Genomic DNA, 21020 nt, shown 5'->3' with positions numbered 1-21020 from the left:
GATATGGATTACATATTTCGATGTAGACCAAATTCTGTTCCTAGAGCCCTATGAAATGCAAGGCAGAATGAACAACAAAGTGCTTCAAAAAAGTTGGAAAAATATGAAAGATTAAGAAACTATACATTCAGTCAAACACCTGAAATGAAGGTCTCGTAAAGGTAAATTATAAACAATACCTCACAAAACTCTGTTTTTAGTCTATGCAGAAAAGTAACAGTTATAAGAGGATAAAAGAAAAAACTTAAGAATATATGTACTAAAGTAGAAACTAAAACTCAATTTTAACAACAGTGGACCATTTTCCATGTGAAACAAAACTGACCAGCCCAGGTTCCTGATATCAGTTTGCATGAGGGGCTTAGCACAGTGAAAGCAGCCAGAGTTGGTGGTGATGGCTGTTCTGTCTGGGAAGGATCCTTTTTAGTCTTCCCCTTGGCATGCCTTTTGCAGCTGCAGCGTGCCTGGTGCTCTCTGGGCTTTGTGGTTTCCAAAACCCTAGCCCTAGGCGTAATAACCCCAACCCTAACCCTAGGCAGCAAACGCAGCCTTGGGCCAAGGCTGGTTCCAAGGAAAAGCTCTGCAGGAAGCGATGTTGTGGCATCTCCGTTCCCATTCCGTGCCTTTTGCAGCAGCACTGTGGCTGAAGCTCTGGGCTTTCAAGTTTTCAGAGCCCTAGCAGGTCCTTACTTACTTTATGTTTGGACTGGATAATTTTCCAGAAGGATATAAAGCAGACAAATTCATTTGTCCTTCATCCTGATTGTAAGAGAAGGAAGATGCATTATCTAATGCATCTAGATAAAATACTGTCACACCCAAAGCTGCCATTAATCACCATCCTTCCACACCTTAAGCAAGCTACAAAGACTACACTCTATGAACAGCTGGTCCTCCTCCTATGTGCAAACACTTTACAATTTCATATATCGACAATAAATTTCAACATGAGAAATCAAAAATTGACTATAGTTTCCCACCAGTGACTTGATAATTTGGATAAGCAGTATTTTGAAATACTGTCAGAATCATTCTTACAAGATGAACCCTTGGCAAGTCTTCAACATTTGTCAGATGTTAATTTAATTATTTTTTGTTCATGTGTATTATTAACATTTCAATAAGCTAAAATGTGGCCACTTCAAAATAAGCACAGTAAGTAGTTTACAATTCAAATGGATTTGGTTAATTTCATTTAAGAATGAAAATTAGGCTTTTAGTTCCCCACAAGTCATAAGCATATTTTTACTTACAAAGTAAGCTAGAAGAATTAGAACATTAAATGTTCCTGAGGACAATTAATTTACAATTTTAGTGAAGGGCATTTGTAGCGATCATTTACAAGACAATAAAATGAACAGAAACAAAAAACATTTTTATTCAATTCCAAATTATCAATTTCCTACCATTAAGATTTCACATTGACATAATACTTGCCTTCTGGCTCTTTTCTGACTCCATTACATAATCTGCATTTGACAGAAATAAGATTTGACTTAGATATTGAAATTTCATCAACATAAAGATGAAATTATATCTTAGAGAAAACAAAAGCAACTAAGGTTGTTAAGACAACTTAAGTTTTGCAATTACTTGTCTCTTGTGCTTCTTTCCCTTCCCAGTACACTGATTACCTTCCCAATGTTTATCTAATATATTGCTGTAGTTAAGGTCTCTTATCTAATATATTGCTGTAGTTAAGGTCTCTTCTACTGTTTCATCTCTCTTTATTACACAGCTAATAGAATATATTCCTTACAAATATTTAATGAAGTTTTTCCTAATCAGTTCCACCTTAGGTGCCTTAGTTCATATTCAGCTGCAAGTTAGTGAGAAAATGTTCTTCCACTTCTCTGTAGAAGAGAAAAATAAATTTTTCATTACTTTTCCTCGTGTCTTACCAAAAGAAATGAAAAAAATACCACTGCTTTATCTTATTAATGATGTTTCTTAACAGTGATTTCATAGATGAAAAGCTGTCTAGTCATGGAAGAACAGACAACCTAGATCAGAGAATGCAAAAATATGCAAGCATCCAATCAATAGTAAAGGATCTTGTAGAGAAAAATAGGAGCTACTTTCTTTGGTATTTACTTTTCCTTTAACATCCTGAAAATTCTCTAAACACACAATATAGCAGTGTCAGACACAAGGGCATTTTTAAGTCACCAGCACAAATAAAAGAATAAATCAGAAAAGACTCCCCTGACAGAGAATCTGCCTCAGTGGGAAGCCAGAGAGGCCTGCAGCAGCTAAATAGTATTAATGATTTGAAAATTCTAATGCAGACTCTCAAGGAGAATGCATTCTTTGGACTACCTAGCAATGATACCTAATGGATTGATTAATGATCAAGAAGCATTAGGAACTCCTTATAACAGGAATCATTCCTTATATAGCAGCAATTACAATTAATATGATTGAAAAAATATTAGGAAAAATAACTGTTTTGTGGTACTATCTGCTTCTTAGATTTTAAGCAATTGCTTCCCATCAGAAAATTTTTGCCTATTACATGCATCAGTAATTCACTCTGCTCCATAGCATTGTCCAACTCTTTTCACTAAGGTTCAAAATCCTACCCCTCAAAAATCCTCATTTGTTTCCCCAAAATAAGCCTACAGACTCTGTCTCAATTTAAAATGTCTATCAGTTACGTGGCAAATAAGCTCAATGAAAACGTAAAAAATTTCCTTTTCTATTTTCTCCTAATAAAAAAAATATCCAAGACAGACATTGTAAGTTGCAATGCCACAAAAGATCACAATACTACTCAAATATTTTCGTATATTTCTTTTGCCTTCAACTTGACTTTGAAAGTGTTTAAATTGCTGAAACAAAAGACCAAGTTGGGTGCAAAGAATGGAAATAGGTGCAATCACAACCTGGCAACAGAAGAAGCAAGAAAAGCAAGAATTGGTTACTTATTTACAAAAATGACATTTCAGTACTTGACAAATAAAATTCCATCACTTAAAAAATATCTTTAAGGGTAATAACTTAAAACATGAATGTTGAATATTGTCAAAGCATGATGTACTTGCCCTATCTCAAAATCTGTACTTTTAGGGGTTTTGGTGCTTTTTTTGCCTAAAGTAGATTTGGACCATAACTGGAGAGTCTGAATCAGAAGTAGGACACTAAGTTTAAATAATGCTAAATTGCATACTTAAGGTCACTTTTTAAATGCAGATAAGCCATGCACAGGACTCAGCCTTTTTCACAGTTAATTCATCTCAGAGCAGACACTTTAAAGTGAGAAAACAGACCCCATAAATTCTAGTAAAGTCAAGTTTTTGGAATTTTTTCTGTCATGTATTTAAGATTTTACAAGGCATGTATCCATGAGAAGTTATTTTTTTAGCATATTTCTCTGGAACACACATTAAACCTAAGAGAAGAAAAAGCTTCTGTAGACTGTGCTAAAAAGAGCTTAGAAAATATCAGCAATGTAAAACAACCTAAAAAGGCAAGCCTAGAAATTTACTTTGCAAGTGTTGTCTTGTATTACCTAACTTATCAATCATCATATGATGCCTTAAACAGGCAGTGTCAAAACACATCAAATAATAACATGTAAGTCATTTATATTTTACTTACCAGGAGGGAGTCCTTTGAAGACTGAGGACTGTGAGGATGCACACAAATTACGATCTTTAACCTGCAATAAAGCAGGCCTGAGATGGTTTATCTATTCTGCATACCCTATTTCCAGCAGACAGGTTTAATGTTTGAAATACTGACTCATTCAAAGAAAACTACATCCAGGGGCAACAAAAAGCACCATACATAGATACAGGGGGGAAAAAAACTAAATAAAAAGGGGCAATGTAGGCAACCTGCCTACTGAAACTGTCTTCAGAAAATTAGCAAGGAATAGTCTCTTTTAAAGAACTTCATTGGAGACCTCCCCCAAACTCAGGTGAATTACTTTGCTCCCACACCTAAGCAATAATTGATAGCACCTGATCTTGCATAGTTGTCTGTCAAATATTCCTTTAAGACTATTTTAGCAGACATGTAGAAATTAAATCTGAAGTTCACAGGTTTTATCTCAGCTGGCTTACTGTCAAATATAAAAATCATATATTAGTTTTGTAAAATGATATTTCAGGACAATGCATTTCATCATGTTATGTCTGAATACAATATTCAAAACTGAACACCTGAGTACAGTGTTCAAATAAAAATACTCAAAACCAGGAAACTGGAAATAATATTTAATGATTCAATTCTTTCAGACTGATTTTTCCCATCTCATGGAAAATTCAAAATCTAATTTTATGCTTAAACAAACATATGTCAAAAATTTCCATGGCTAATCTTTAAAATTTTAAAAACTGAGGCAAATATAAGTACTTTGAAGCTGAGGACTCCTAAATTTTTTAGACAGCAAAGCACTATAAAGCACATAAGAAAATAATAGTGATAATGATCCATTTGGATTAGAATCTTCTAGGTCTGTTCTCTACAATTATATTCTTAGTTCCAATTCAAATGTCCTACTTGCTTTTCCTCTCATCTGTCTTTTAGACTCAAGCAATGTCATCACCTTCAGAAATTCATTTCCTTCAGACATTGTCAATATGGATAAAAATTATGTATATCTAATATTTTATAAACTTAGGGAAAATAACCCCAAGCATTGTACAAATTTGTTATCTTAGAAGCTTTAAAATTACAATAATGAAAGAAAAAAAATTAAAAGCTGGTATTCTTAGATCTCCATGCCCTTCACTAGGAAAGAAAGACTATCACTTAGGAGGCCTACATTTCCATTAGATCTACCCACTGAAAACTGCAACTTGGATTTTAAACTTTAAATTTAATTGAATTTGCTGCTGCAACTGCATGAAGCATATCCACAGTATTTCTTATTTAATTTACTCTGATTATGACTTGAGTCCCTGAGTCCTACTCCAGTCCCTGCAAACTTGTCTTGGCCAACAAAAGGTATCCTTATTTATTATATTGTTTTGCTAATCAGTCTCTCCTAACATGAATTGTGCAATGTTACTGGTTTGAAAATGCTACCAGTTAACTGTCTGCGTACCCCTTGCCAATAAGAAGACAATTTTTCCAGTGAAAAGCATCTGAATTGAATTGAATCTTGGGTCACTTCCATTCTTCTTGCCTGTATTCTCCAGCTTCAACTAGGCTTCTGCATATTTTCTGTTGTCATCCTATTGCAGGAGTTTCTTACCTTCTTGGTGTTTCTCATGGGCATCTCCTCAGAGCACTGACTCTTCTTCACAAAGCAGCCACTGACTCCAGGTCCCTTCTCACCCAGCCACCTCACTCTTTTATAGCTTCTTCTCATTGGGTACAGCTGTGGCCTGTTAAAATCAGGACTGTTCCTAATCCTTGATAATTGGCCCAGCTGCAACTCCTTAGGGGTAAGATTACTTTCTACACTATCTTTATTCTCTTATCATCTATCCCACTACAATTTTGAATCTAAATTTTTCTTAACACTTCAATATGCAAATATGCAATAAATGCAATATGCAATAAAAAAGAGATTTTAAAGTCTGCATATTATTTTAGGAAATAAAAATTTCATTGCTAAAATTAAAATTAATGTTTATTCTATATTAAGCAAAAGGACATTCCTAAAATGATACACAAATTTTTATATGTTGGCCATGCTGCCTGTATTAAGCTACAAAAACCTCAGAACTCTGAGAAGAAAATGGATAAATGGGGCAGAGGCAATCAAACTCTTTCTCTGTCTGTTTAAATGAAATAGTTGTGGGATACTAATCACAGGAGTGATGAACAGAGAGATGCTGAGGTACTGGGGGGCTGCATCCATGTGACTTTGTAGATTTGGCCCTCCAGGTGATCCTGGAGTTCCCTTTCTATTTGTCCCTTCCTTTGTCCAGAGATATTAACAGTACAAGTTATTACTGTAAGGTTGGTGTGCCCATAGCAAGAAGTCCACAGTCTTACTAACAGATGAGGATATTCAAGAGTCATATTTTCATCCAATACTGTTGAGTCTACAGTACTTTGAAATTTGAAGAAGAAGGAAGTAGCTTCATTTTTGTCACATTTTTTCTATTCAAGAATCTAAGATTCTATATCTATTAATGTGGGCTTCTATTAATGTTAGGGAAGTTAAATTACATGAATTGCAACAATTGAACTATTTGATTCTCACAAATCAAATAGTTATAATTTTAAAACAAAATATCACTCTGAGGACTGGGAGAAAGAATTCTATTTTAACATATTCTGTTAATGAACCAATTTCCCCAAACTGTGCAGAAGAATAGTGATAGATTTAAGTACCTCCATCAGGCCTGGTGCTAAGGTGATAGTGGACAGCCTTGTGTCCTTTGATGTTTATCATCAGAACAATTTTATGAAGTTCCTAACTGCAGTGTTTACATGGACATTTTCATCTACTCTGGAACTCAAAAAAGCACATAAAATAAAATGGATTTTAGCTGCCTCATCACCTGATCATTAAATGCAGAATTTGACCCATAAGAAGAATATTCTTAATTTTATCTACTGTCAGTTTTTGGAACTGGAATATTGTTCAGCAATGTAAACACATGCACTTATTTTCATTGCCTATATTAATCCTGAAAATCCTCACTTCAGGCTTCAATACCTATAAATAGATTTGCTGTAAGGATGATAAACGGTGCTGAAGCTTCATGGTAAAGTCATTACACTGAATGATTATTCCTTAGGTTATGCATCATTGACCTTCCCAGAGCCACTGATAGAAGCCTGCACAGTCTGCATGTGCAGCTGCCTGTGGTTTTAAAGTGAGAGCACACATGTAAGCAGGCACAACACTTTAAATCCCAACAAATTTATATGAATATGATATGAGTCTTAATGTGTTTAACCCAGCAATGTTCCACACTGCCCAAGTGGACCTCAGTAAGAGCAAACTTGTGCTAAACAAGAGTAAGCCTGAGGAATATTCACAGTTCAAGGAAAGAACAATTGCATTCCATTAGAAAACATGGCTTCACCCCTTAAGTGAAAGAAAAAGGAGAAAATGGCTTAGCAAGACAACTCCATTCATCTTCACTAACCCTTTAAGGCCCTGGGGCTGGGAAACTGAAGCAAGTTATATCCTGTCCTCTGCCCGTGAACTGCTGCAGATCAGCAGGACCACACAGCATCTCTCCAGTGCTGGCATGGCTGCAGACCACTACATCCTCAGAGCTCCAATTAAAAACAGCATTTATTTAATATTAGCCAGAGAACTCCCCAGAGCAGATACTAATACAGAGATGGGGAAAAAAACCATGGAAAAATTTATGTTGTCAAGGAGAGATGATGAAGCAAACCTATGCAGGAAAAGGCATCAAAGCTGTTCCTGTCTGGCTGCCACTGGGGTAATGTGTAACCACTGAGATCTCCTTCTCTTCCAAAGCAAAATATCATCCCTCCCCCACAAGTACCAGAGCCCCTAACATGTCCTGTCATCACCATTCCTGGAAAGAGGTGGAGGGGACAGGAGATGCAGCCTGCTTAGGTATCCTGGTTTTAATGGGGATTGTGAGGTCATGGACCTGCTGTGCTGTGACTTGGTGCAATATAAATAGACTCACAGTTTATGAAACAAAATGGTGACGTATATAATCACACAGATACACTTAAATATCCCTTAAATAAATAAATAAATAAATGCCAAACAAAAAAACCTATAAGAGAAACTCAAATCCCAAAACCTGTCGCCATGAGTTTAGAAAACTCCACATTCAACATAAACTGATTTAATAGCTCTGGATTGTACTGGTAAACACAAATCAAATCTTTCATGCTTGCTTAAAGACTGAGAGCTGATCTAGTCATAAAAATAATTCTGAAAGGCATTTTTTAAAATGTGCAAAAATAATACCTTGAAAAAAAATTCATCAAAATTCATATTATGTTTTTTAAATCAACTTAAACAAGCCATTCTTGACTTACTCCCAAGCTGAGACTCTGTGATCCATTTGTTTTGCCTGCAGGATTTTTTCAATGAAGTCACAGGTTCTTGAAAATAAAGTATTATAATGAAAATTCTGTGAGAATCTGAAATATAGCAGCAGGAATAGCGCTCTTTAGTATTAAGAAAAAGTTCATTTAGCTCCTTTAAAGGCAGAGTAATAGCCAAACCACATAGGATGACATCAAACCTAAAAACCAGCCTCATTTTAACAGAAGAGAATAAATTCATCGTCTTGGCAGTCAGTAATATTATAAAAGCTCCTGTTCTCATTATGCCTGTTAGTGTTTTAACTACAGATGAAAAATAGAAACAATTTCAGGCTATTCCTGGCAGACTGAAGTAGGTCTAAGGGTAGCTAACCAGATGGAAGAGGCTTACTTTTAAAGCACTATATTTTACCTTCCGTTTCCCTTGGCACTGAAAAGAGAGGAGAGCACTTCTGAAAATTTCAGGCTCAGCTTGGAGAAGCAGTAATATATGTTTAGCTAAAATGATTTTAAATAGGCTGCAGTTACTGCTGAATTTACTACAATAAAAACAATTGGAACATGTTTCATGGAGCACAAGAAATGGCTGGGAAAAAGGGAATCTTTGAGGAAAATGAGTTCAGGTTTGTGCAGGGAAAGCATCCCTGGAGAACATGCATGGGTTCTGTACTGAAGCCTGAGGCCAAAGGTCAGGGAGGGTTATATGGAACGTGAGCAATAGTTATTTAAATCCACTGTCAGGAAAATCCCCACTTGTGGAGTAGAGGTGAAATTGTTCTCTTGGGCTGTGGTTTGAATCCTCCCTCAGGTACTTGAAAATAAATCTTGTTTTCTGAGCATGCTGAGCCATTCATTAACAATGTGCAGTATAGAGTGTGAAACATTCATTCAGCAAAAATCTCTGTCCATTTAACAGGCCACAGTCAATAGGACTCAGCTGACCCTTCCTACCCCATTCCTCTGACAAAATACCTCTGACATTGTTAATTGGGATCCAGTTCTGACCACACTGACACCTGTGTAAATTCAATGACTATGAGAAAAGCAGAATGCTCCCCATCTAAACTGCAGATTTGTCAATCACTTTATTTTGAAATAGTCACTAAAACCTCTTTCAAGCATTTAGCAATAAAATAATACTTAAGAGAATGCCAATATTTTACCATGTTAAAAAATTTAACTGTATTTAGATTTTTATATTTTTTGTGGATCCTAACATGAGATATTTTGCAAGAAAAAGTCGTTTTAGCTTGATTGTTAAGGACCCAATAATAAGTTTTTGAATTTGCCACCAAACTTATGCAAAGTGCAGCATCTAAAATAAATGTCAATAAAACCTAAGAGAAGACATCGAGGAAATCTAGCAAAGAAGTTATGATTGTCCAATAAATCATAAGTTTATTGCCCAGCATGGTAAAGGATGCAGTTATTAGCATTCTGCAATTGAAACTTGCAGAAATTACATACTTGAGCCCATAGCTTGTTCTCTTTTTGTACTTGCACTGCCTTGGTTTACAGAAGCTGAGTGAAATCCATGGGGGAAGATTTTCTTTCAGATATCCTGCCCACCACCAGGAGCTGGGCTCTGATAGCTTGCTGATATGACCACTTGCCTGGAAGGCATCTTGGTCTTTTTTATATATATCAAACTGAATAGAAGTTCCTTTGATATCCAAGTCTTTAAGGGATAAAGATCAAACTTACACCTTTAGAGTAAAAAAAAAAAAAAAAAAAAAAAGTAAAGCTAGATGAAGGTTTTAGGAAGAAAAAAACTGAACAAGAAACTGAATTTGGGAATGAAGATTCTGGAAAAGAAAACTCAGAAATATCCAAACATGCACAAACCTAAAGGTGCATTTGACAGAGCCAAAGTGTGCAGATAAGCAGTAGGAAATTGGTCAGAAACTTTCCTTGTCTTACACAATTTATTTTAGGCTAATAGTTATGATAGTTTTCCTACCATACAGACAGAACCACTGGCTTTGTACAATTCACAGTTCACTGACTATGATGCTCTGCCCTTACACAGTTTTAGAATTTTATGATTTTTATCTTATTTTTAGATACTTGCTTTGTATGACACAGTGACTACCAGAGTGGTTTCCCATTTCTGCTACTTATAGCTATGGAAATGTATCTACATTTTTCTCCATAAAGTGTCCAGCATGAATAAACAGGGAGGCTAAGCAGATATTCTGATTTTATTTTCATTGCACAATCTTAGCAATAATGCTCATGGGACTTGTTCTTCTATTGCAGGGACTGTATCACCTGTTTACACTTGTTTTGAGCAATGGTCTCATATATATCTGCACATTTGTATGCCCATGTGGTTCAGTCTGCAGGGCACACAAGAATGAGGGGTAAATATCAGGGCAGGGGTCAGTAGTTGAGACTGAAGAGGTGTAAAAGGATTCTAACTTGTAGTCCTTCCCACACGTCTTATTAAAAAAACAAACAACCAAACCAACAAACAAACAAAGCCCCAAACAAACAAAAACATCACCACCAAACCCCATAATAATAAATTCAACAACTTTATTGACCACTTGTTGGCTTTCATGAGTGCTGATTGTACTGAAGGTTTACATGGAGTCATTAACAGTATTTCATCCTTGCCATGTAAACTGTTGTTGTGTAATCCAACTAATTAGAATGGAGTGCAGATGATGTTCCACTCAGCAGTAAATTATGCTCCTGAATGCAGTGTTTCATCCCTAGTTATGGTTTTTAAATACTCACCCCAGTTATTAGCATTTCCATACACAATACTTATCAGCTAATAATACCCACTCATCTTGGGCATTGCACATTTAGATTTTACAACATTCAAGTAATAGTTGTCAGGTCATATTCATCTCAAGGCAACTCAGTTCTCTGGTTTTCCTTCTCCAAAGATAAAAGGAGACAGACTAAGAAATTAATCTAGTAGCGGTAAAAGGAAGCCAGGGGAACAGTAATGGAGCCAGGGAGAGATCCTTGAAGATGTGACTGGTAATTGCTGCTGACACCAGGTACTCCCAGTAATTACAGATAGTCCTGCTAATTACAGCTGCTGCAGCCCCCTGCAGACTCATTTTTCCATCAGAGATGATGTGACCACAGTCAGCTCACTGTCCAATGCCCTAAGGTGTGCAGAGTATTCAAGAGTTTGGGCCATTTGTTTGTCCCATAGCAGTGCAACTTCTACAACACAAAATCTAGTATTACATAATTGCAATTCAGAACCCCTAAACTGGGGAGCTCTACAGGTTTGTCTAAGGCAGGAAGATGGAATTTTGCTTGTCTTCCTAGAGAATTTTGGCCTCCTTAGTTTTCAATTCCAAGAAAACATTTTGTTGTTGATACGCCGGCTCAGCAAAAGGTTTAAATACACACTTCATGAAAAGATATTTAGGCAGATGCACACAAACCAGAGTGCTGACAGACCTTCTTGAATTTGGCCTATCCAAATACTCACTTTTTGTCCAGAATACTGCTTGCATAAGAATGACTGTTTCATTTGTGTCCCCAGGCACTCATTCTTAGTTTTGCAGCCAGGGCTGCACTTTCAGAGAAGTTATGCATCCTGAGGAGCAATTGGATGCACAAGGGAAAAGAAAGAGTCTGACTATAGTAATTTTGCCCTATAAACTTGTATCTATAGGTCAAGAGGAGTTTTTGGAGTGAAGGTGATCTTTGCAACTGCTGAAGGCCATGCAGTGGATGCTTTTCACAGCCAGAGCAAAGTGAACTCTGCCCATGAAGCTCCAGTGATTCTTGCATGGATTCCTTGAGAACTTTAGCCCTGAGGATTTGTCATGACCTGAATCCAAGTTTATTGAAGGCAGTGATCAGCACATCACAATCATGGGGTTGCAGGTGCTCAGCCATGGAAGTCACGTTCTCAAGTTCACTGTGTGCATATTGATTAGAGCTTGGCCTCAACAGTTTGTCATCTAACTTCCCATATCCATTTTTATGGAGTCTATCATTAAGTAACTGTTCATAATCTCATTATCAACTCTATTTCTTCCTAGTGAACTCTTAAAAATTGATGACAAGTCAGAAATTGGCTAGTCAAAAAATTTAAGTATTTCATTAGTATAGCCAACATCTGTCCCATTAATGTGAATAAAAATTGAAAACACCTGCCTAAAGCTACACAAATCTAGAGTGAATTGATAATATAAAGTACAATACTGTGAAGAAGGTGCTGCCCAGCTCTGTCAGCTGAACAGCTGTCACAGTACACATGATGCCTGTGTGTATATTAAAAATATACCACAGCTTTCAGGCCCTTGCGTGCAGGAACTCTGCAGTCAAACCTCACGCCATGAAATCTGTGCAACAAATGTAATCCAGGGACAGGCACAGCCCAAACTGACTTTCTTCATTGAATGGCACATAAAACTTAGAAATGCTGACAACTAAGAATGACCTTTCTTGTTATGTGTTATTGATTGTACTTTTTACTACTTAAAGGATGCCTTTATGGTGGGACTGTGCTGCAGAAGATCAATTTTAAGGGTTAACCTTGGCTCTGGCAATTTTTTTGGCTATGAAGCAAGATTAGGTGTTACTTTGATACTTCTGTGTGATGAGTTGATATATGGTTGAATTTTTTTTCATACTCTTAAAGAAAAATCTAGTGGAAATAAGTGTAAATTATAATGAAACTGATGGAATAGGTGTTTCTAAAGGGCATTGAACTTCAATTAAAAAAATAAAATTTCCATTTATTTTTAATTTACCCTTTAATTATTCCCATCTTTATAATTATAATTATAAAGATTCTTCTAAATTATCGTCCTTATGTATAATGCTACATTCTGTATTCTATAGTTCTACAGATTTTCTTCGAAAAATGAACTTAAATGTATCTTAACAGAAAACTGTGTTCTTATAAAACTTTTGGAGATTTTTTGCAGTAAAAGTTCATGTAAAATTACAATACAATTTTAAACTTCAAAACATTTAAAGGTGCAAAAACAACTCCCCCTGAAATCTAATCTGTATAGAAGGAGCCATATATATTTTTAGTGCTGAAATGTTTCATTATAATATGAACAGTTGTCTTTTATTTATATGTGCTTCTCAGTTCAACATAGAAGATAATTTCAAATAAAAAAAAAACATGGGCTTTGCCTTTTCAACCACCTAAAAATCAAATATTTTTACATCTTTAAATATTTTGCATTTAAATACAGTAAAAATAATATATTTTCAAGACTTCTAGGAGTTAACTTTCCTCCTGAAGACAAATTTATGAACTATTATTTCTGGTCATTTAATTTCTGAGATCATATTTTAATGTTATTTATCACTTGCAGGCTTCATTAGAAACATCCCAAGAGTTTAGTGCAGTAATGCTGCTTTTAAAACCTATTTGTTTGGTATCCAGGAGAAAAATACCTCTCTTGGTAAGACAAATGGCCTGCAAATCCATGTAAATTAGACCAAGATATATAACAAGGTGACATTTATCAGTAATGCTTTATCCTGTAAATGACTGAGCAAGCTGGCCTTAGACCAGCCAAACAAGTAATGGGCTATTCACTGTACAGTGATTAATTCATTCATGAATTCTTTAGGTTGTTAGGCAGAGCTCTAGCAGAGAGATTTTATAAGAAGCATGTTAGGAAAGGCACAGTGGACTTACAACTTTTGCCTGAAGTGTGAATAAATACAGTACTGAGATGAAATTCATACATTCATGAATTAATTCACTCAGGAAACAGACAAGATGTCATCATGGCTCAGTGAAGTATCACAGAAACACTCCAGCTGCCCCACGAGCACATGCAGTGAATTACCTGAACTCCTCCTGCAGTGTCTCTCAGGACATCCTGGGATGTGTTTCACTGGGTAGTGCACATAGATCTGAGATTTAAACACACAAACTCACACTTGGTGAAGCTTCAAGTGGGTAATGAGCAAGGGAGAGGATAATCAAAACAAACAAGCTAAGAACCATTATTGATTATGTGGGTTTCATTAATAAGGGCTGTATTTCTTTTAAAGGGCCTTTTCCCAGCTCAGCACATTGACCTCCACAAATGAATGTGCACAGAGTCCATGGCATGGAGCAGATTGCAGCAATAACCCCCTCCACCCCCTCAGTTATCTGTCTGTGACTCTTGGCTTATCTATAAGGCATAAATTCAAAGGCTACAGTTAACTTTGCTACCAGGAAACACAGAATAAATACATTGTGGTCAGAGGGTTTTATTCCTTGAAAAACAATTAAGAGAAAGGGAAATTTAACCCAAAGTATCTTGATAGAATGAGTGTCAAAGTGCCTTTCTAAGTCTGTGTGGATTTGAACCGTGTGCTGTATACAGGTAAGGGGATCTCAGATATACAAGAATTTCTGTTCACTCTCTTTTTTTTGCCAAGTCTGCTGAGTTATCTTCTATTTTATCATTGTCTGCCACCAACAATGTAGAATGAGCATTGGCTTGGATACGGGGTCCCAATTTCCTTCATTATATCTGTGCATGCGCTGACCAACCTAAACACCACTGCTTTGTGGAGATGTAATATTTTACTCTGGAAAACAGAAAATCTTTCAAATGAGACTTCATTGTCCCCAGACAAACCTATAGAGCTGCCTAGATTATATAAATGTATATATTTATGTAGAACAACATATGAAGCTCTGATGTGATACAGTTTTAGACACGAGGAGGACCAAACATTTAAATCACGGGTTTTAAGTTTCATCAATTTCTTTTTTTTCCTTATTACATTCACTATTTCACAATAGTACTGAAGCCTAACAAAAACCCCCAAAACAAGAGCTACTCACAAAAAAGTGACTTTTGAACTACAGCAAACCAATGCTTCTTACACAGCCCTACACAGAAAATCATTAGCAACTCAAAATTTTCCAGAGGTTTAGTGCTAAAAATACAGGGAGGCTGTCTGCAAGCCAGTCACTTAGAATCGACTGAAAAACTCGAAAATAACTGGACGTTTCTATTCTTTACAAAACAGCCTTAACCCAAGAGGGCAGCTCTATACAGGAACGGGCAGTGATGGGCTCACACTGAGTTTTTCTGTGTTCCTGCTCTGCCCTCTCGTGGGGCAGGCAGCTCACTGCTGAGCCAGCCCCAGCGGGGCATGGATGGACAGACAGCACGGGACAAACGGACTGCAGGACTGCAAACCCACTGCCCATCACTGCATCTTTCTGAATAGCCGAGAGAAGAATCAACGAGCTAAAAAGCAAAACAATTTGGGCACAGGTCTGCTGTTTACTGCCATGTTGTAATTAAAACATTTAGAAGAAAAGTCCAATGTTTTTTCTCAAATGAAAATAAAAAATTAATAGTAACTAGTACTATGCTATACTATAACATAGTAATTTAATTTCATTTTTTATTATATTTCCTCTGTCTTTTCTTTCAAATTTGAACTTAATTAAATAAATGGAAACTATTTGATTTGTATTTACGTGGATTTGTAAACAGATTTTTTTTTTCTTTTTAAAGTCAAAACTGTCTGCTGGTTATATAGGTTTGTTTCAAATGGTATACTTTTTTTTTTTTAACTTTTTTTTTGATGTAAAGGGGTATTTCTATGTAATTTTGGATTAACCACTGATTGCTGGCCCTCATTACATGTAATAGCTCAAGAACTCTAAAGATAAGCTTTTAAAGTGAACATGTTTAAAACAAAGCCTGAAATACATTTTGGGAACCTGAAATAATCCTTTGTTTCCCAAGCTGATCAATTTTTCCATTTTGTTTGGGGTAAAAAAAATCCTAAACTACTTCAAACCCCCATGCCACCAGAGCTAGAACATTTCAAAAAATGGGGAATGCTCTGGGCAACCTGTGCCAGTGCCTCCCCAGCCTCATAGTAAAGATTTTCTTCCCAACATCCCATCTAAACCTGCCCTCTGTCAGTCGGAAACCATTCCCCCTGGTTCTGTCACTACATACTCATGTAAAAAGTTGCTCTCCATCGTTCCTGTAGGCTCCCTTTAGGCACTGAGAAACCTTTTCTTCTCCAGGATGAGCAATTCCAGCTCCCTCAGTCTTTCCTTGAAGCAGAGGTGCTCCGACCCTTCAAACACCTTTGTGGCCTGAAGGTGCCCTAATTGGATATTGCCAGTTCACCAGCATTTGTGAAAACTTTTAACCAACTGAGAAGTAAGGTTGGAAGGTCACACAAATCCAGTTTATTATTTTAACAGTGACAGCCTTTTTTGTGATAGTTGCTCTCTGATGGGGCAGCCAGCCTTTCGATCTGTTCTTTGCACAAGTTAAAAAGTATTCTCTTCATAATGCTTGACTGAGTTACTGTCACTTTACAGCAGCAAATATCCATCAGACAAAACATGCACATCTACTTCAATTACAGGCACACAGGAAAAAAAGTTGCAAAAAAAAAAGTATTTATGAGAAAAGATGTCATTTTCATTTACACAATCTTTGTTATAGACTCTACACTCCCCAGGTGAGGCAGATCTCTTGTCTTTGTGAGTTTTGATCTACACTGTTTATAAAGTAGAGGCCAAAAACTTAGACAAAAACTCATCAGCATTTCACCCATGCACATATAAATGATCTTCATGAATTGTTCCTCTGCCATTCAGTTAATGCAGTGACCTGTTGTTCTGAGGATAAGTTATTAAGTAATGAAATAGGATGATTGGATTAAGTTAATTACTTGCTTTGAAATGACATTTGTACACAGATTCTTTGGCCTTGCCAGAATGAATTATATAATCTAAATGGTGGGGTTTTTACATTCCATTTCACAGCTTTCAAAGCCACATTTTACCTGATAGATGGGATCACTAAAACTGTGATTAAAATAATAGGCCACATAATACATTAGTGCCGTGAAACAGACTCTGTATCTGGAATCACATGCTAATCAATCTAGTCTAAGGTACATATTAATAAGTATAATTATTATAATAGGTCTGATCAGACTATTTAACAGAACAAATATTCTGTGCAGAGGAATATAGAACATAGGACTGCAGAGTTTTATGTAAGAAATCCTACTGCCAAAAAAGTTGAAGTATGGAAAAGTTTTTTTTACTTCTGTTTGATTTTACTGGTAAAAACAAAGTTCAGAAAGTAAAAGAAGGCTTTCCTGCAATCTGTCTGTTGGGGACTCTTGGTGAACAGGCTAGAAATTTTCACTGATCATGCTCCTCATCTCTTCTTTGTTTGCATGAGGAGAACAATTGATGGCTTTCTGGGTAGGAGAATACAAACCTGGTAGGTGTTTCAGATTTAATTCCATAGCAGACTCAACAAAACGAGAAAATATTTCTGTGGTACCTCTTTGCCTGTAGTGTAATAATCCACCCTGACTTTATCTTAATCCACTGCTTCAGACAGGAATTCTGACAAGAATAAAGAAGATAGGATCCACAATCAGTGTTCAGCTCTATCACTGCAGCCTCTGGCACAAAAGACAGACTGGCATCAGGGTCAAGAGGGGCAGAACGCCTTAAAAGGGTGAAAAAAAAGGGGAGGAGAAGAGATCTCACTGTGCAGAGGAAGAGAAAGGAATAAAACAAATGGAAACAGCTGAAAAAAAAGGACCAGGATGTGTCAGGAGCAGCAGATCCTTGCCATGTGTCATGAATGGAATGACTCTCTTCACTTGTAGGAAAGAAGGAACAACACACTTATCCTAGGGTGAGATTTGAGCCTGCGTGCATCCACCAGGCAGCTAAGGGATACAGTTTCTTGTATCAAAACGTTGGCCTCTTTTCCTCTTCAAAACTAAAGTAATTGCAGTTTTATCTATTTTATTTTCATCCATTTTAGTTTGTAATTATTTCCTGAAAAAGAACTCAGTTCTTATAGAATGGCTTGTTCTTTCCTTTGGTGTTGACTGCAAATTTCATGTCACCTCAAACATTTATCTTGCTCTACACAAAGATTTGCACTGCATATTGGCTCTGATTTATATGTTCTGGAAAGACCCCTACAAGAAATCTAGTGTTCTGCTTCTCCTGTGAAATGTTTGGCTATATCCTAGCTAATGTGAAAGCAATTGATCAAATTTGGCAGAGGGGTTTCTGCTATACCCAGGCAAGAATCAGTCTTCAATGAAATTATGATCTAGTAGTGTTAAGCATATAAACTCTGTGAAAATGGCTATAAAGTAGGATCCTGCAGAGCTCTGTTAGAAAGGTGGAAATAGCAAAGCAATGAAGTTTGACAGAGATAAAACACAGAAGATTTTTGAGTTGCTGGAGTGAATTTCACCTAACAGAAAAAGGCCTCTCTTCTGTAAATATTATCTTTGCGATCCAAGTGAAATCTTGAACTGCAAATAAGAAGTGAGCATGTTTTTTTCTCACTGTTCCTAATTATTTTTTATAGCACAGTACCACCTAGAGGCTCTCTTGCCCTCTGTGCTTGTTTCTGTGAGAAGTGGGAAGCAAAACTTCTGCAGCTTTTTACCACTTCCATAGATAAGACAAATATAGCATGAGAAAAAAGGGTAGAAAGGATGGAGTCCCTGCAGAATAAATAAAGGCTCTCAAAGAGAATAGGAGCCAAATTTTCTTTGTCATTACATTTCTCCAGTACAAAATTAATAGCTACACAAATTGATGCAAAGGAGATCTAAACCAGATTTGACTTGCAGACTTTTTTGTGTGTCTCACAGTTTGTGCAACTATTTCCTACCTCTACCTATTGTGGAGTAGGTGCAGATTTATGCCTCTGGCAGGGTTATATCCTCTCTTACTCTCATCCTCACAATCATTTTCAACCCAGAAATAATAGGTGTGATCAATTCTACAACAAAATTTCCATTTAATTTTACCAGATAGAATTTTCCTTTCTGAATCACTTATTGTAACTATTGACATCTGCCATACAGAATGCTCAGTCTAAAGATAATCATTGAGAGGCTAATTCTTTTTATAGGCACCAAAATTTAGCAGATTAAAAAAAGGATCTTTTGTATCATAGTATTATGTGTTTCATACATAGAGCACACTGCCTGATGGTTTACGATATCTGCAGCCTGTGAATTTCCTGGAAATTACATGAAAAGGTAAATGGGCCTGGAGTGATGCTGTTTAGCAGTCACTGCAGATAATCCAGGAGGAAGGGCCTCAGAGCACTGATGCCTCCATTAAAAGGAAGTAGGGCCAGTGTTTCTTGCCTTCTCCTTGCAAGATTACCACACATGCCCTTTGTCTTCCCTCTGTAATGAGAAAGAACATTATTCATGTTAACAGAAGTTTCCAATGCATCCTTTCAGAGAGAAAAATATCTCAATGGAATTAAGCATAATCCTTTTACCCCTTTAAAAGAGTACAGGCCAAGTAAAACACTCAGTAATCCTTCCCATGATTATGTATTTTATGATGGTATATGATGAATGCATTAAAGATAATTTCTAATGTGGTACAAAATTCATCTCATGAATTTCAAATGAGGAGGGATGTGTCTTTCAAATGGATTTGTAATAACCAGAAGCAAGATTTGTATTTCTTGGTAACTGGTAATTAGTTAACAGGTTGCCAGGAACATGGAAGAATTACTTAACTTGTTATATTTTCCTTTTTTTATTTTTTGTTAAAATTCCTGGTTTCATTACAGCAGTCTGTATGTCAGGCTCTTTTCAACATTTTCCAGAGAGAAAATCATGTGCATATAGCAATTTCCATGAACAGGAGACTGCATAAGTAGGTCTTTAATTTAGACAAATAGAGTTCTTGTGATTGCAGATTGCTTCAAGGCTGGGATTTTCAAAACCAGTCATTAACTCTCCTCCTCCTACCCAGTCTCATCTGGGGCTTGACACTCTGCATTTTTCCTATCTCAATAGCTCTTACACTACAGCAGAGACACTATTTGTAGGAATTTCACAAGGAATTCTGGATCCTTACCCTCCTAACTAGCAAGGGGTTTTAAGGGAGGTTGATTATCCCACTCAGTGATTGTCACTTATGGGACATTTTCTGTGATTCAATGGTACCTGTTTGAAAGTGATGCTGGTGTCAAATTCATAGCCCACCCACTGAAAGTCTCATAAATGGATGGTGTAATCTATTCATATAAAAGGAAAAGGAAAAGAAGAAAGAGAGAGAGAACGAAAGAATGAAGCAACTCTGATGTCATTTCATCAAACTTTTAGCTCACTGAAAACAAAATGCTTTCATTGGGTCTTCATCAGGTTTATAAAAAGAGGGTTTCTACATATGTGAGCATCTGTGAGTGTCCACATACTTGTGCTTAATTTATTCCTTTATATTCATACAATAGGAATAGACAACAAGAATTTTAAATTCGTCTCAATGATAAATTTTCATGCATGAAAATTTTCCCTGTCAAGTTTTATTTATTTGTTTTCAATTCTCCTTTATGTTAGAATAAAATGTTGATGGATATTGGTTTCACAGATTTCATGAGAAGTTGAAGACATGATTTAATATTTTCTATTGTGGTGCAGGAAAAGTTTTTAACAAACTTGGCAGCATTGAAGTTGCCTTGCCATTGCTATACTGAAAATCATTGCAGTCTTATATGTTGCTTTGCTTGTTTATTTTTTTTTGTTTTCAAGTTTTGCTTTTTTTTTTTTTTTTTTTTTTTTTTTGACCTGGCCTAAATACAAAAATAGAAAAAATTAAGCTAAAATCTCATTAACCTAGACAGCATGGTTTTTCGGAAGGTGACTTTTAAATCAGTGAAAACTGAACTGGTGCTGGTCTGCAGTAGAGTCACATGTTCTCCCCTTCCACACTCGGGCTGTTGCCATCACCCAGTTTATCTGTAGGGGGCAATCCCTAACAAGAAATCCTCGGTCTCTTGTTTTCTCCAAGTGCTTTCAGAAAAGCTGCAATGAAAAGACTGATTTAACAAAATCAACTAGAACTCCAGCACTTGAATTATAGCCCTTTATAGTGTATTTTTAGTGTTTAAGCTGAGAATTATCTGCTATAATCTAGAAATCAGAGTAGATGGCTGTCCTGACTTTTCAGGCTATTCAGATCTCCCCAGATGAACATCCTCCTTCTGTACTTTGGGGGCTGCACTATTTTCTGCCTCACCTAACACAGTGATGCATGGCAGGCACACACACAGACCCTCAGAACA

The 21020-nt window shown here is 36.4% G+C and overlaps 1 long non-coding RNA gene across 1 annotated transcript; it reads right to left on the bottom strand.

The window, feature by feature from the left end:
- Positions 1–1565: 1565 nt before the first annotated feature.
- LOC135447724 (uncharacterized) lies at positions 1566–5284 on the bottom strand. The gene is made up of 3 exons (XR_010440268.1): positions 5204–5284; positions 3601–3661; positions 1566–1853 (listed from the first exon to the last, which is right to left on the bottom strand). It is a non-coding gene; the product is annotated as an uncharacterized LOC135447724 (long non-coding RNA).
- Between the last annotated feature and the right edge of the window lie 15736 nt (positions 5285–21020).

This window comes from Zonotrichia leucophrys, chromosome 4A (assembly GCF_028769735.1).
Source record: "Zonotrichia leucophrys gambelii isolate GWCS_2022_RI chromosome 4A, RI_Zleu_2.0, whole genome shotgun sequence".
NCBI lineage: Eukaryota > Metazoa > Chordata > Aves > Passeriformes > Passerellidae > Zonotrichia > Zonotrichia leucophrys.
Note: the sequence above shows the minus strand (reverse complement) of the source record. Positions and strands in the feature narration are given on the sequence as shown.